Below are 14524 nucleotides of genomic sequence, written 5' to 3'. Positions count from 1 at the left end.
CTCCACCTCCCCTCGCACAGCACCTTCCATGCCACTCAGGGCTTACTCCACCTACCACGATATACACTTTGATCGGGATCACTCACCTTCTTACTCTGGCTGTCTGTACATACTTCTCGCTTATATTGACTTCATACCCCTTTTAGAGGATCGTGCTACCCTTGTCACCCGCTCACTACACGAGGCTGCCATTCACACCTTTCCCCACACCACCTGCTCCACCTGCCCACCACCCCTTGGAATCGTACCTTGTAATAGTTGGTACGATGATGAGTGTAAGGCCTTATGCCGTCAACTCAGATTCGAAACCAAAAATAGTCTTCTGAGTGCACCAGATATGCTATGTGAATACCGTAGACTGGTATGAAGGAAGAAACTAGACTTCGTTCATCAAAACGAGGAGGAGCTACTGAACATTTTGTTTAGTACCAACTCTAAGGACTTCTGGTGGAGATTTCTAGGACGGTCCCCTCCGCCACTCACTAACACCCAGATCTGGTTTGATTATGCACGCACACTTTATGACATCCCAAATCAGCTAGTCCCTAGCCTCTCACACATGCCTCATCCCACATCCTACACCCTCTTCACTAGAGGAGGGGTAAAGGATGCTATAATGAAACTTCATAATGGCTGAGCAAAGGATCATGAGGGACTATGTACTGAGTTCATTGCATATGCGATTAACCTCCTAGCCCCGATCTTAGCAAAGCTTTTTAATAAAGCGGTTTGTTTGGGATTTCCACACACTTGGACCATTAACACTATCTCACCCATCCACAAGGCAGGGGATCCCATGAGCCCGAAGAACTACAGGACCATTATGATTGGACATGTCATGTCCAAGATTTATGCATCAGTACTTGATTCCAAGGTTAGCAGACTTGCAGAGTGTCGAGGACTCAGAGCAGCAGGACATGCCAGATTCCGGCATGATCGTGGAACCATGGACCACATTCTGACGCTCAGATGTATCATCAAGGAGGCGAGATCATAGAAGCAGAGGGTTTATTGTTGCTTTGTGGATTTTCACAAGGCATTTGACATAGTCCCGAGAGCCCGCCTCATACGGTGCCTACAGGACTTGGGTTATGACTAGGAGATCATTTGGGTTGTCATGGCGCTTTAGGAGAGATTTCTAGCAGAGTTCGGGTAAGATCTAGGTGGATAGACGAGATCATGAGTACCATCGGGGTCAAACGTGTCCTTTGTCGCCTACCTTGTTTGGCCTCTACATTGACGAGCTTGAGATAGTGATGCAGACACAGGGGTGTGTAGGTTGCTCTCTTGCAGGCACATTGATCCAGATTTTGCTCTATGCAGATGATGTGGCTCTCTTTTCTTCCTCAGCAGAGGGGCAGAGACACCTAGACACACTACAGTCCTTTTGTGAGTCTCATGATTCGAAGGTCAACCTGGGTAAAACCAAGGTCATGATCTTCAATACATCTCGAGCCATCATGCGTCAAGAGCAGTTCACATTCGCGGGGTCATCTGTTGAGATAGTTTCATCATACACTTATCTTGGGGTTATCTTCTCCAGACCAAGCTTCACTATGAGACCCGCGATGCAGGCATGCTTGAGTAGAGGGTATGCCTCATTGGCAAGGCTAGAGAGGCAGTGCTTCCGCTCACACTTTTAGGATCCACGCACCAAGGGGTTGCTTTTTGACTCCTTGGCTCGCCCAGCGGGGATGTACGACAGTCCTTGTTGGGGACCAGAGTCATCGGATATAGAATGGGCCCGTGTGGAGCGGCTACAGGTTCTCGTGCTATCACAGATGATTCGTGGTAAGTCATCTGTTCCTCACCAGATCATTCAGGCTGAGTTTGGGTCACCCCCTTTACAGCTAGATGCTACATTTCAGGTCATCACATATCTGTACCGAGTTAGGGAATCTGGGGATTATACCTCGGGGCATAGTAGGCTACCATGGATAGCTTTATCCTCTTCTATGGCACTTGCAGCAGGAGGAGATCAGAGTTGCTGGTATGCACGTACAAAGAGATGGTTTGAGCAACTGGGGCTCCACATGGATAGACTACCTCCCTTTCAGTATAGCATGGATGCTCCGTTCTCTCCCCTCTTATCACATGAGGTCAACCAGGTTATCCGTGAGGATCTACTACAGCTATACACTTTTTGGACCTAGTTGGAACCGAGTGAACTCCCAGTGAAGCTTAGCTTCTACAGAGATCACTTCTTACATATCACAGCGGAGGGTTTCATTGACCCACCAGGATACACACAGATTCACCTACCCCGCTTGATGAGGATCTCTCTTGGGTAGAGTTCCAGGTCTCTTCACACAGACTTCGCATCGAGAGCGGCAAAGTAGAGCGACTACCCAGGGAGCGGTGCATATGCACACTATGTGACATACAGGAGGTTGAGATAGAGGAGCATTTCATCTTCAGGTGTCCTGTGTACTATGAGATCCGAGGACGTTTCCACTGCCTCTTCAGAGATAGTTATGGGATTTTAGCCCATTTCCTCTCCTACCCAGACCAGCGGTGTTTGGTAGGTTTCATTCATGAGGCACTTAGACACCACGAGAGAATACTTCGAGCACGGAGGCAGGAGTAGACTTCTTCCTTGGTTGATCCCTCTTAGAGCTCTATCACGGAGTTCTTTCAACTAGATCACATGGATCCCAATGAGACGAGGCCTCGACATGACCATGACCTGGAACCCGTGACCCGACAGCTCAGACAGAGGGTCGACACACAGATCACACTTGGAGACATCCCCTCCTTGTTTAGAGTTGGAGCCTGACCGACGGGGGTCACAGTAGCCCTAGTTAGATGTAGAGCTATGACCAAGAGACGTGCCACATTAGGAAAAAAGGGAGCTCATTTTGGGGCCTTTTACGGTTTGGAAAAATAAGCTCTCAACCAATCAATAGAAGGCCAACGTAACGTTGAAAATTCACAAAAATAAGAGAAAATAGAAAAAAGAAACAATACTTTATGTAAGTACAAGCGTGCTACATTAATGTGGAGATTGGTTTTTTATTCTCAGAAGATCTTTGGACAAGAAGATAGAATCTAAACTGACATTTTATCTGACAAGATCCTTCCCGCTTCCACCTTCCTTTGAATTTTCAAATGTTGTGCCGCCTTTCGTGCGAAAGGTCTACCATTCTACACCATTGCCTCATTGTGCAACAGCCTTTCTTTTCCAAAACTGCTCCCTTGATCCTGTTTGGCGTAGAGTAAGATGTTTCTCGTCAAACAACTGTCTGTTTGCCCACTTTCTCTTTCTTGAAACTTCAAATTGTTATCTTAGTTACATTACTTTGCTATTGTTATAGATTCAGAAAATCTCCATGGTGAACCAAAACCACGGCCGTTCTTGTGGAAGACGCTCTGTGGATGATAATGCTACGAAGGCAGAATTATACCAAACATCCTTACCCCGTCGACCTGCTTCTTCTATTTCGTCGGTAGAGAATTCAAGTACAGTCAAAACGGAAGGAACTTGGGAAAGGTTTAGTGTTTCGAAAGGAGCATGGGTGCTCATGCAACCTAGCAAAAGAAAAAAACCCCAGACAAAAAACATTTTCTTGGCATCGTGGAAGGGAAGAGTACGAGATTTTAAAATCACCAAAGGGAAGATATCCGTGAAAGAAGTTTTGATTCAGCACATGTACATGCATAAAGAACTTGTCTTGCGAGACTATCCAAAAAATCTTCCGCAACACAGGCCTAATTGTATATTTTTCTATTGTGGTTTTTTTCTTCATGAGGTGTATGGATTTTTAAGATGAAGCTTTCTCTCTTAGCTTATTGACATTCTTGTGTTGTTTTATTTCATATTTATATCCTTCATCGTATGAGACATGGCAAAACATCGATTGTATTCTGGGATTTATAGATGTTCTGCATGGATCGATAGGAGAACAACAATACCAAGGTCGATGTGCAACAGAGCTAGCTCAATCGGGTATAGTTTTTACTGATCATTTTTATCAGTTGCTGGACAAAGCTAACACACATGGTGTATTAATAAAACAAGACCTTCCGGCGTGGAATTTAGTGGATTGGCCTCACCCACATTCTAGTGTTACAGAGGCATATAGGGCGAAGCTTTTTACAGAAGTAGAGAAAGCTCTGAGGCCCAATATTGCCACTAGGATAGTAAAAATTTCTTTGTGCATGCCTCTCACAGTTTTTGTGGACTTGTTTAATACCTTTCCAGTGAAGGTTTCAAAAACAATGTTCACAGTTAAAGCAACAAATTCGGCATGCATGCCACAATTTTTGGATAAAGGTTGGGATAAGAAGACATGTAGTTTAGTGTTTTGTGAGGTGGTCCAACCTTCTATGCAACTGAAGTACATGGTTGCATCACAAAATTTTATTTTCTCTTTTTATTACAAGCGCAGTTGAATGCTAGGCACAAAGCTTGTCCCAATGGATCAAGATGAAGAGTCTTTTGGTGCAGAAAATAAACTTATTGATATTGATGTTGTTGAGAATGGTGATGTGCTAGTCAATATCTCATTAAGAGAATGTTGCTCCCTAGCTCAATTGCGCAGTGACATTCTGTTTGAGACTGAAGGTTCTATCTCAAACGACTTTTTATTTATCTACAACAACATATCTCAAACGACTTTTTATTTATCTACAACAACAAAAAGGTACACCATCTGATTTATCCTAGTCTCATTAAGCATTGCTATTAGTTTAATTTACCACTCTAATTCATATTGCTTTTTTGCAGTTACTCAGAAGAAGAGAGAGCTCAATAAAATGCAAAGACATAGAAAATTTAAAAATTGAGATAACACAAACTCCATAAAGAAAGGTTTTGTATTCAATCAAGTAAGATTTTGTACAGAACTGTTTAGCTGAATCTGTAGAACATATTTCTGACATCCATTTTCTATTTATGTACAGTTTCATCCAGAGGCTGCTCTACATTTTCTGAAGGATCTTCTCTCTGCTGCTCCATCATGTCCATGCTCCATCCTGTCTCCTCCACTGCCCCAGAAGCCTCTCTTTGCTGCTTCTCCACCTTCTCCTCAACATCAGCAGCAGGTCTTTGCTCCTGTGTCTGCTCCTCCTCAGCACTCTGTGATTGCTCCTGTGGCTTCTGGTCCTCAGCATTAGGTGCTTCATCTGTGGGATCAAGGTGTATGACACCTTCTTGTACTTTAGAGCTTTCACCCAGCTCCACAGTAGCTGGTACAATAGGTTTGGGGGAGGTATAGCTCAAAAACCTCCAAATTGTATGAGCTCTAAAATTATGTACATAGTTGGAGCTGAAGCTATCCTCTTTCATCTGCAATGGCAGAGGATAATTTAGAACACTTTGTATCATTATGAATTATCTTCAAGCTAAATGAAAAGTATTTTTCCTTACCAGGTCTGGCTGTTCCTTCTCAAAGTAGCTTGAAAGTATATATTTTGCATTGATCAGCACCCTCCATCCACAGCTACTTGAATCATTTTGTTGTGGTGTCTGTACAGTTAGAAAAAAATGTTAGAAACTGTGAGCATCAGCACAAAACAAAATTATTCAATAAGTTCAAAGACATAGCATTTAATAGACTTTTTACCTCTAGACTTATTGGCTCTATTGAATCCAAAAGAGAGACATTTGGAGGACAGTGATCCAATGCATCTAATAGCCTTCTAATACAACTGCAATATGTATAATTTAGTTAGTATGATATCAAAATAATGAAGTTTTAAGTTCAAAAAGCACACACAGCACTTACAATTTCAGCTCTCTGTGTGTGTCTTTTAGAGAGTTGAATAGAAAGCATTGCTTCTACTGGATGTCAATAGACACAAAACTCCAGTGGTCACTGCATAAGGAAAAAAGCATAAGAAAATGAAAGGCTACAAGAGTTCCCAATATTAAAGAAGAATCTTAAAAGAAGTAGTCACCCACATACCTGCTATGGTATGGAAGTAGGAAAACATCAATTACTTCAAAATTGCAGTGTTTGAACCAGCTGGAAATACTCATGGGAGTCTCCTTTGCATCTCTTAATTTAGAAGAAATGGCTGGATCAACAATATGGACTGTATGCTGTACAAAGGGGTGAAGCCAGCTTCTCATCATGCTGCATAGGATCAGAAAATAATTAGGGTAGGTTATCAAGGAGTTACAAGGAGGATTGATTTGCAAAAAATGTAAAATTTATAGACACTTACTAGAGCATTGCAAGAATGATAGTATCTGAGCAATACTCATTCTTATTAGCCAATGCTGCTAAGCATTGTTTTGTCAAATCAAAATCATTGACTGAAACTTCATCCTCAATATGTACAACTACATCAGGGCCCAGCTCCTTCAACCTTCTATGTATCTGTAGCTCCTTCTTTCCAGTCTCCACATCTATAACAGATTTTGTTTCTTTTATTTGTTGCTTCAGTGAGTCCTCATAAGCAGCCTTCCCTCTGGTGTTCTTTGAGTGTGTTACCTCAACAACCTTTACCTCATCAACCTTCAACTTCCTTGTAGGTGGAATTAGCAATATATCTCTCATTTTGATGTCCTGCCATTCCACAGGATGAACCAGCTTGTCATACCTCCATCTCACTCTGGACAAAGTGTTGAAGTCTTTGGCCATCAAAGTCACCCTGTGAGCATGGGCTGCTACAAACATTGCATCCTCAAAATATTTCTCCAAGTAATCCTTTGCCATTTCCTGTAAGGAAAGAATGGCAGTTCTATTCCACCTGAACCCAAGGTTCCAACTGTCACAAATTTCTCTCACCAGTCTTTGAAAGGGTGCTTTGGGTATTGCAAAGCCTATAGCTTTCTGTTGCCTCCTTATCTCCCTTAGCACACCTGCACCCTTATTTAATCTTTTGGCCTTTTGCTTGAGCAAGCTCATTGGCTTACCCTTCTTGCCATGTGCAGCTCTTCCCTTTGGAGGCACACTAAATTTCTTGGTACCTGCCCCAGCTATTGTTGCTGCAAGACCTGGTCCTTTGCCAACTTTCCTTGCAGTTGACTTGGTTCTTGCCATCACTCTAAAAAACTGCATACAAAGGATTGGAAAGAGATCACAGACATGGAGAACATGTTCTAACAAAGAAAAGGCAATCACAGGGGTGGAAGAAGCCAAATAGAGAAATTTGCAATAAAATGCGATATGAGTAGTTTGGAATTTCAAACAGGTCCACATCGCATTTTGCTGCAAATTTTTGAAATGACATGCTGGTGCACTCCTACAGTGATTTCTATGTCTCTCCAACCAAATACAGTATGAATGGAGTTTATGCAAGAAGATTACACCTATGGAAGTCACAAAACCAGAATGAAAGGGGTTGATGAAGCAATATTTCAATTTTTTGCAACAAAACACGATTTCAGCAGTTTGAAATTCCTAATGCCTTCTCCTCGCATTTTGCTGCAAATTCATGAGGCAACATGCTGGAATATGCCTTTAGTCATTTGAAGGTGTTTTCATAACCATACAGGATGGATTGAGTCTATGGAAGTCAAGAAGTGTGCACAGACTGAAGGGAGAACCCATAAGTACAGTTTTACCCTCACATGCAAATATCACACTTGAAGATCTGCATTCCTACAGTGATTTCTCTGTCTTGGTTTGAGTCTATGCATTTCCATGCAGGGTGTATTTTTTCTATTTTAGGCAAGAAGATTGCAGAGACTAAGGGGAGAACCCATTGTTACTGACCTGGAATCTATCTGTGGATGTGCTGTGCTGCTGAGGAGTAATCTGTGCTAAGGATGAACCTGTGCTGCTGGACAAGATGCTGATGCTGCAGAGTATGGAGGTAGGGAGGCAAGAGAGCAGAGACTGGAGGGCAAGAGGTCTAAAACAGGATACCACAAATAAGTGCAAATAGAATTAAAGAATCACTAAATCCCACACGTGTGGAATGTAGTCGTTTTTCACACGTGTGGATGGGACCCAGATCTCTTGGAGTTTGAAATTTGGCATGTGTGAAAGTACACTTTATTCCTTGGAACTTGTGCCTTTCATGATTTCATCATCAATACCACAACCACTTTTCCCTCCCCTAGATCCCAATCTTTCATCCCTGCCACGACCCTCGCATCTTCCATTTCCTTCTCTCTGATCCTTTCCTACCCAGCACACTCCATCCAGACTGCAACCTCCCTGAAGACAGTACTGCCAGATCTCCAGGTTACCTAGAGTGCAAAGTTCAAGCTAGAGAAAGAGCAGGAGATTTACCAGTGCAACTCAATCAGCATGGAAAAGGAAAAAAAAGGTCAGAATTCTAGATTGGTTTCAATGTTTTTCAACATTTATTTCTTCCATCCATTGGATTTTTGATGTCCCAATGTCTTCACTCAGCTCCATCCTTCTTCTTACATTTTCAATTAATACTGTTCAAGAATGTGGTAAATCACCCAGAAATTAGATTGTAGGTTGATATGAATAGAAACAAGAAATTTGCAACAAAATGCGAGGAGAGTGGTTTATAATTCTCTAAACAGCCCATATCGCATTTTGCTGCAAATTCCTGTTGTTGACACCTTCCTCATGAAAAGTTTTACTCATTCCATTATTTCTCTTGCATATGAGATCATAGTGTCCAGGAATCACTGAGATGAACCAAGTTCTTGATTTGACATGCACATGAACAGAACTTGAGAATTTGCAACAAAATGCGAGGAGAGTGGTTTATAATTCTCTAAACAGCCCATATCGCATTTTGCTGCAAATTCCTGTTGTTGACACATTCCTCATGAATAGTTTCACTCATTCCATTATTTCTCTTGCATATGAGATCATAGTGTCCAGGAATCACTGAGATGAACCAAGTGCTTGATTTGACATGCACATGAACAGAATTTGAGAATTTGCAACAAAATGCGAGGAGAGTGGTTTATAATTCTCTAAACAGCCCATATCGCATTTTGCTGCAAATTCCTGTGTATTATTTGGTTCTCACTTCTACCTCATTAATTTGCTATCTTTAGCCCTGTGGAAATCTTCCTTGATGATGAGAAATGTTTTTGTTTTGGAACAACTGGCTCCCAGGCCCCACCTTTCAAGAGGAAGCTGGACTTTTCTGCTGCTATTATTAGACCACAGCAATCACCAGGTGAGTCATGAGATGTCATGAAGGAATTATCTGGTGATATACAATGCATTCACTGATTGCATATGTCAGCATATAGAATTCATAGTATATAAGTTTTTGAACAGGCAAAAAGAAGAGGCTGGAGCAGAGTGCTGATTCTTCCATCAAAAAACAAATGGAACCAGAAGAGGACAATTCTCCAGATTTGCTCCTATTTGAGTTTCTTCACAAATGCAAGGCTCAAAGTAACTTCCATATATACCACAGTATTTTCAACATGGAGTTCACAATGAGCTCTGTACTAGAGCAGCACAAAGATTTTCTTTCAGACTATTGGGATGCCTTCAAAGAACTGACAGAGGCAGGAAGAATTGTGGGAGGAGAAAAGGTTTTTGTGCACATAAATCATATTGTCTCCAATGACAGGCAGAGGTACCATGTGAACAGAAGATTTGACAGCCTGCCTGATCACTATAAATTCAACTGTACTTTGCACACCAGAAAGTGCAGAGTGCTGGAGGAGAGCATGGCATTTCTTATGTATATTGTCTTCAGTCAGGAGTCTTTGGATGAAAAAGGGTAGGAAATAGAAGAAGAAGACACATCTGAAGCAGAGGAAAAGGAGGATGTTTCTTTGGTCACAGAAATGGCAGAGCAAGAAGAAAATATCAACCTTCAGGATGAGGGGCTGCAAGTGGCTGCTCTTGACCTTGTTCAACTGAGGACAAAAACTCTGAGGGGAGCAGAGCCAGTTGAAGATTTTGATGTTCAGAGTAGCAACTATGCAGTGCCCATGCTTCCAGGTGTGTTGATTGGTGGAAAGGATTATGTTTTCCTCCATGATATAGAGTGTATGTTTGATTTGAGGGAGGACTATGCCATTTCCCTTATTGCCCAGGCTTTAAGGCTTGACAAGGAGGTTGGCATAGAGGATGACCATTCACTACTGGCTTTGGAAACAATGTTTGATCCTGTAGAGGCCCTTTCATTTTGTTTCAAAGAGGTTGAAAAGTTCCAAGAGCCAGATGAAGCTGCCTTCCAGCTCACACAGGAAGCTATGAATCTCTCAGTACTATACACAGAAAAGCCTAAAGAAGAGGCTGGACAAGAAGGGAGAGGGATAAATCTTTGGAAAGATGAACTGCTTGTTGCTGATGAAAATGAGAAGGTACTTTAAATCATATACTTTGACTTCTGCTTAACTTTGTTTTTATAGGTTGTGTATTGTCTCACTCCAATCCTTTGATATGTTACAGCTACAAATTGAGGATGACACATTCCTCCAGAGAGATCAAGTGGAAGCAGGCAGGTTGGGTTTCGCAAAATGTCAGGCCTAGCTCATTATATTCATGATCTAGGCAGTGCCAAGATCTTGATTTACCATAGGCAGTTGAGCAACAATGGAGAAGCCATTGTTTACTTCCTAAAATGTTTGTCCAGGGCTTTAGGTGGACATGTTCTTTCATGGCAAAAGGAAAAGATCATTTTGATAGAGAGGTTGTCTGCCATAGATATATTTGGAGATTATGTGAATAAGCAGGCCTCTAGGGCCGCTTACTTTTTGTCTTACACTTCTTATGCATTAGCATGTGGTGTTAAGGAGCCCAAATATCTGGAGGGCTATGGAAAACACCAGCTCGTAAGGTTTCGAGAGCCACCCATGATTGCATCAGGCCACACAGTCCAAGAAGAGGAACAGGTGGAGAGAGCTGAAGAAAAGGATAAAGAGACAGTCGACATCAAGCCAATAAAGAAGAAAAAGACTCCAATCAAGATAAAAAAGAGAGTTCCGATCGGTAGGCCCTAGGAGAAATAGGATTTAGTCATCGAATATAGCACAAACATTATATTAAATTTGAACTGATTTGTATAAAGTCTTTGATATCTGGTATGATCTTGTATAAATGATTAATAAGTTGATGATGAAATGATTTGTACATTTACATAGAGTGGTGTCGTTAAATATTAAATGAACAATATATTGAAATCGTAAACAAATTGTATTAAGTTCAGATCATATGTTTCACATTGAAATACTTTTCATGCATAACACCAAGAGTCACTTGTTCCACTAAAAAAATTTCTATTGAATGAGTTTGAAAACATGTGGACATAACACCAATAAGTTACCAATGAGTCCTATTCATGTTTACTTGTCCATTTATGGTTTCTAAATATCTTCGATTCCCTCCATTGTCTATGTCTCTCTGCTGCAATTGAATTGTCTAGAGCTTGTCTTTGTCTTTGCTTTTGGGCTAGAAGAAAAGCAAGCTTGATTTTGGAGCTAGCAACTTTTCTTTTAGCATGCAGCCTCTGTAGTATGCCTCGGTAAAACCATTGGAAGACTTCCTTCAGACTATTTGCCTTCTGACTCCCTCCATAGTGTTGTGTGTGTCTAAAAAATGCATTACGTGCCATGTAGTGAGACTTTTCCATGCCTTGGGTAGACCAAATAGCTAGGCATCCATACTTTTTGACAAAATAGGGAAGGTGGTTGTATATGATATGCTGTAAGACATAAGAATGCATAGTAAGTAATAAAAAAAAAGAGGATCACACTTAAGTAAAAGAAAAAGACATAACCTTACCATGTAGTGACTTATATTGCAGGCTATCCACGCGTCTTTCATTGACTTTCCAAAATGTTTAATTGCCTCCTCAAAGTTCTTGTAATCACTCTTTGTCCATGTTACTTTGTCACAGAACATGAAGAGTTGATCAAGAGACCTCCACACCTCTGCCTTCCTATTTCGTGCTTCCCCATCTGCCTCATGATCTTTCACAGCATTATGGACTTGCTTCCACAATCCATAATTAATCTTTGAAACTGCTCTACCTTGCCTTACTTGCTTACTGTGTTTGGGTCGAGACAAGAATCTTCTTGCCTTAACACCACCAATAGAGGGCTTGATTGGTACCTCCTTGCCATTGGTAGACTTTTTAAAATCCTTTGTGATTTGAACATCTCCTCCATGCAGACCTATATCGGATAACACTTTTTCCAATGCTTGAAGAGCATCCTTTCTATTTTTTTCGGGACGGAGTTTCCAAGCAAATCCAATATATAAAAATACCAATTTCTCAATAATTCGACATAGACCATGCAATGTGCAGATGTGAACATTACATAGTGGAATGTCCAGAATGGCCTTGAAGTCACGGTCAACTTTATCTCTATTAGGTGCTCTCTTCCACCATTTTGAATCCATTACTTGAGCTGATTCTTTGCAGTAAAGACAAGGAGACTTTGAGTTGCCTCCTTTACTAATGTTATACATGCACTTAAGTGTTTTAAGATCCCCGGCCATGTGCCACTCTACTTGAAAATCACCTTTTCCTACAACATGGAGATTCTCGCCTTGCACTTGTCTTTTGATTATTCTTGGTATTTCCTAGTGGTGAAACACCCAATCCAGTGTTTCATGGTCTTTGGTCTTCACCTGCGAAATTATAGAAAACAAAAGTATTACTATATCAAATTTGAAAACAATGACCAAAATCAAGTATAAAACAACCCATGATCATACCTGGAATGAGCCTAACCACCATATGTGTTTCTCTGACTGCACACTAAAATACTTCGAACTCGCTTCAGTCAATGATGTATCAATTGCTCCATTCATCAATGTAATAGTAACTCTTTCCATTTTCTTTTCCTTTACAACCTCACACTCATCCAGTTTGATAACAAATTTCAAAATGCCTTTGCACTCCTCAAATGTTATTCCATAAAACTCGACCATTCTTTTTTGAAGTTGTTGCAGATCTAAAAATATATTGTTCCAAGGATCATACACAATGGTTCCTTTAACACCATGAAATATTTCTTCAATATGGATATATTGCCCAATAAATTCATCTATACTTTCATTCAAATGACCTCTTATCCTCCACACGGTTGCTGGATTTGGCAGTAAAACTCGTTTAATCCTTTGATCTTTCAAAGTTGAGGATATCGCATGGAAAATCAAACTATATCCCTTCCTGCTAACTCCACTAACATCAAGAGCCTCTTGGATTATAGTGGCATCAACTTGATTATTGGATACAAAGTCCTCTACAACATTGCGTTTGACTGTTTTGTATTTTTTTTCCTCAATCAAACCTTTTGCTACACCGCAAGAAAGAAATCCTTTCATTTGTTTAACAGGAAGAAGGTTCGGGTCCATATTTTCTTTTGCAAGCTCCAATAATTTCCTGTAGTAACAACACAATATGACTATATTATTCAGCACCTCCATTCTTATTTTGCGACAATCAACGAAATAGATATAGTCTGGAAGAGAGCCTTTTTGAGTATACAAAATGATAAATTTCAATCTAACCTTGCTTCCTGAATTCGTCGCTTGCATCCACCAGTCCCAGCCTTCAAATTTGCAATGTTTTTAATCTTCTTGCTACGTAGTCTGTCTCCAAGCACGGTTCTCTTCTTTCTTGCTCTTGTCAACTCTTTTTTACTCTTTGAATGCTCCTAATTTCATTCTGCAACTGCTGTGCTCCAATTTTGCACGAATGGCTATCTCCTCCATCTTGGCCCCCTTTTCTTGTAGGTACATCATTTTATACGTTTCCGCAAATGCAGACTGCGCTGAAATATAACCAAGAAGTCCATTTTGTCCATCGCCGGCAAACCTCAGTAATGTGGTGGGATTGACAAATGGAGGTGTAGAGTTTTTTACTTGACATTTTGGATATATGCTTCCATCGCACCATAAGTCAATATGTTGAAGCCCTTCTCTTCTCATATTTTCCCGCTGTTGAGCATTCAGCACCGTATCCTTTCATCTTTTTTATGCTGGAGCATATTGTTCTTCTAAGTCGATGTGAAGATGGTGTAATCGCTTCTTCTCAGATAGTGACTCACTAGTATCGGCCATTTTTTGTGCTTCTCAGGTTGCGAAGTTTGTTTTTCAATCTCATAGTCATTTTGTAACATGAATCGTGGAAGTGTGGCGGTATCCATGTGAATATTTTGAAAACTTGCAATCACTAAGTTCAGTGATGGACTCTTTATGAAAGGCCTACACATGTCGGCCAAAGAGATGCGAAATCTTTGGTAAACAAAAAAAAAATCTAAGAGGATATTTAATACAAAATCGTGTTAGTCAGATAAAAGATTATCTTATTCCTTTTTGAATTGACAGTTCTGTAGTCCTTACTGACAGTTCTGAGCCATGTTTCTGTATTTTACTATTTTTGAGGTCTTTTAGGAGAGAAATAAATCAAAAAATAGTGAATTTCTTACAGGGCCCCAAAATGAGTTCCCTTTTTCCCTAATGGGACCGCACCTCTGAGTGGCCGACAGCACTCTATTGTCGACTTCATGCCTCCACTACCTCATCCATCCTGATATCTTGCTATTGCTGGGGATGATGATGATGATGATATACCAATGGTCCAAGGTGCTCAAGTTTTAAGGCCCCCATATGAGGAGAAGCCACGTGTGAGCCCGAGACACTGGATGGATCGTGACTTGCATATA

Source organism: Dipteris shenzhenensis, chromosome 7, assembly GCF_047967505.1.
Source record: "Dipteris shenzhenensis isolate YYH24624 ecotype China chromosome 7, Dip_SZ_1.0, whole genome shotgun sequence".
Lineage (NCBI taxonomy): Eukaryota > Viridiplantae > Streptophyta > Polypodiopsida > Gleicheniales > Dipteridaceae > Dipteris > Dipteris shenzhenensis.
Note: the sequence above shows the minus strand (reverse complement) of the source record.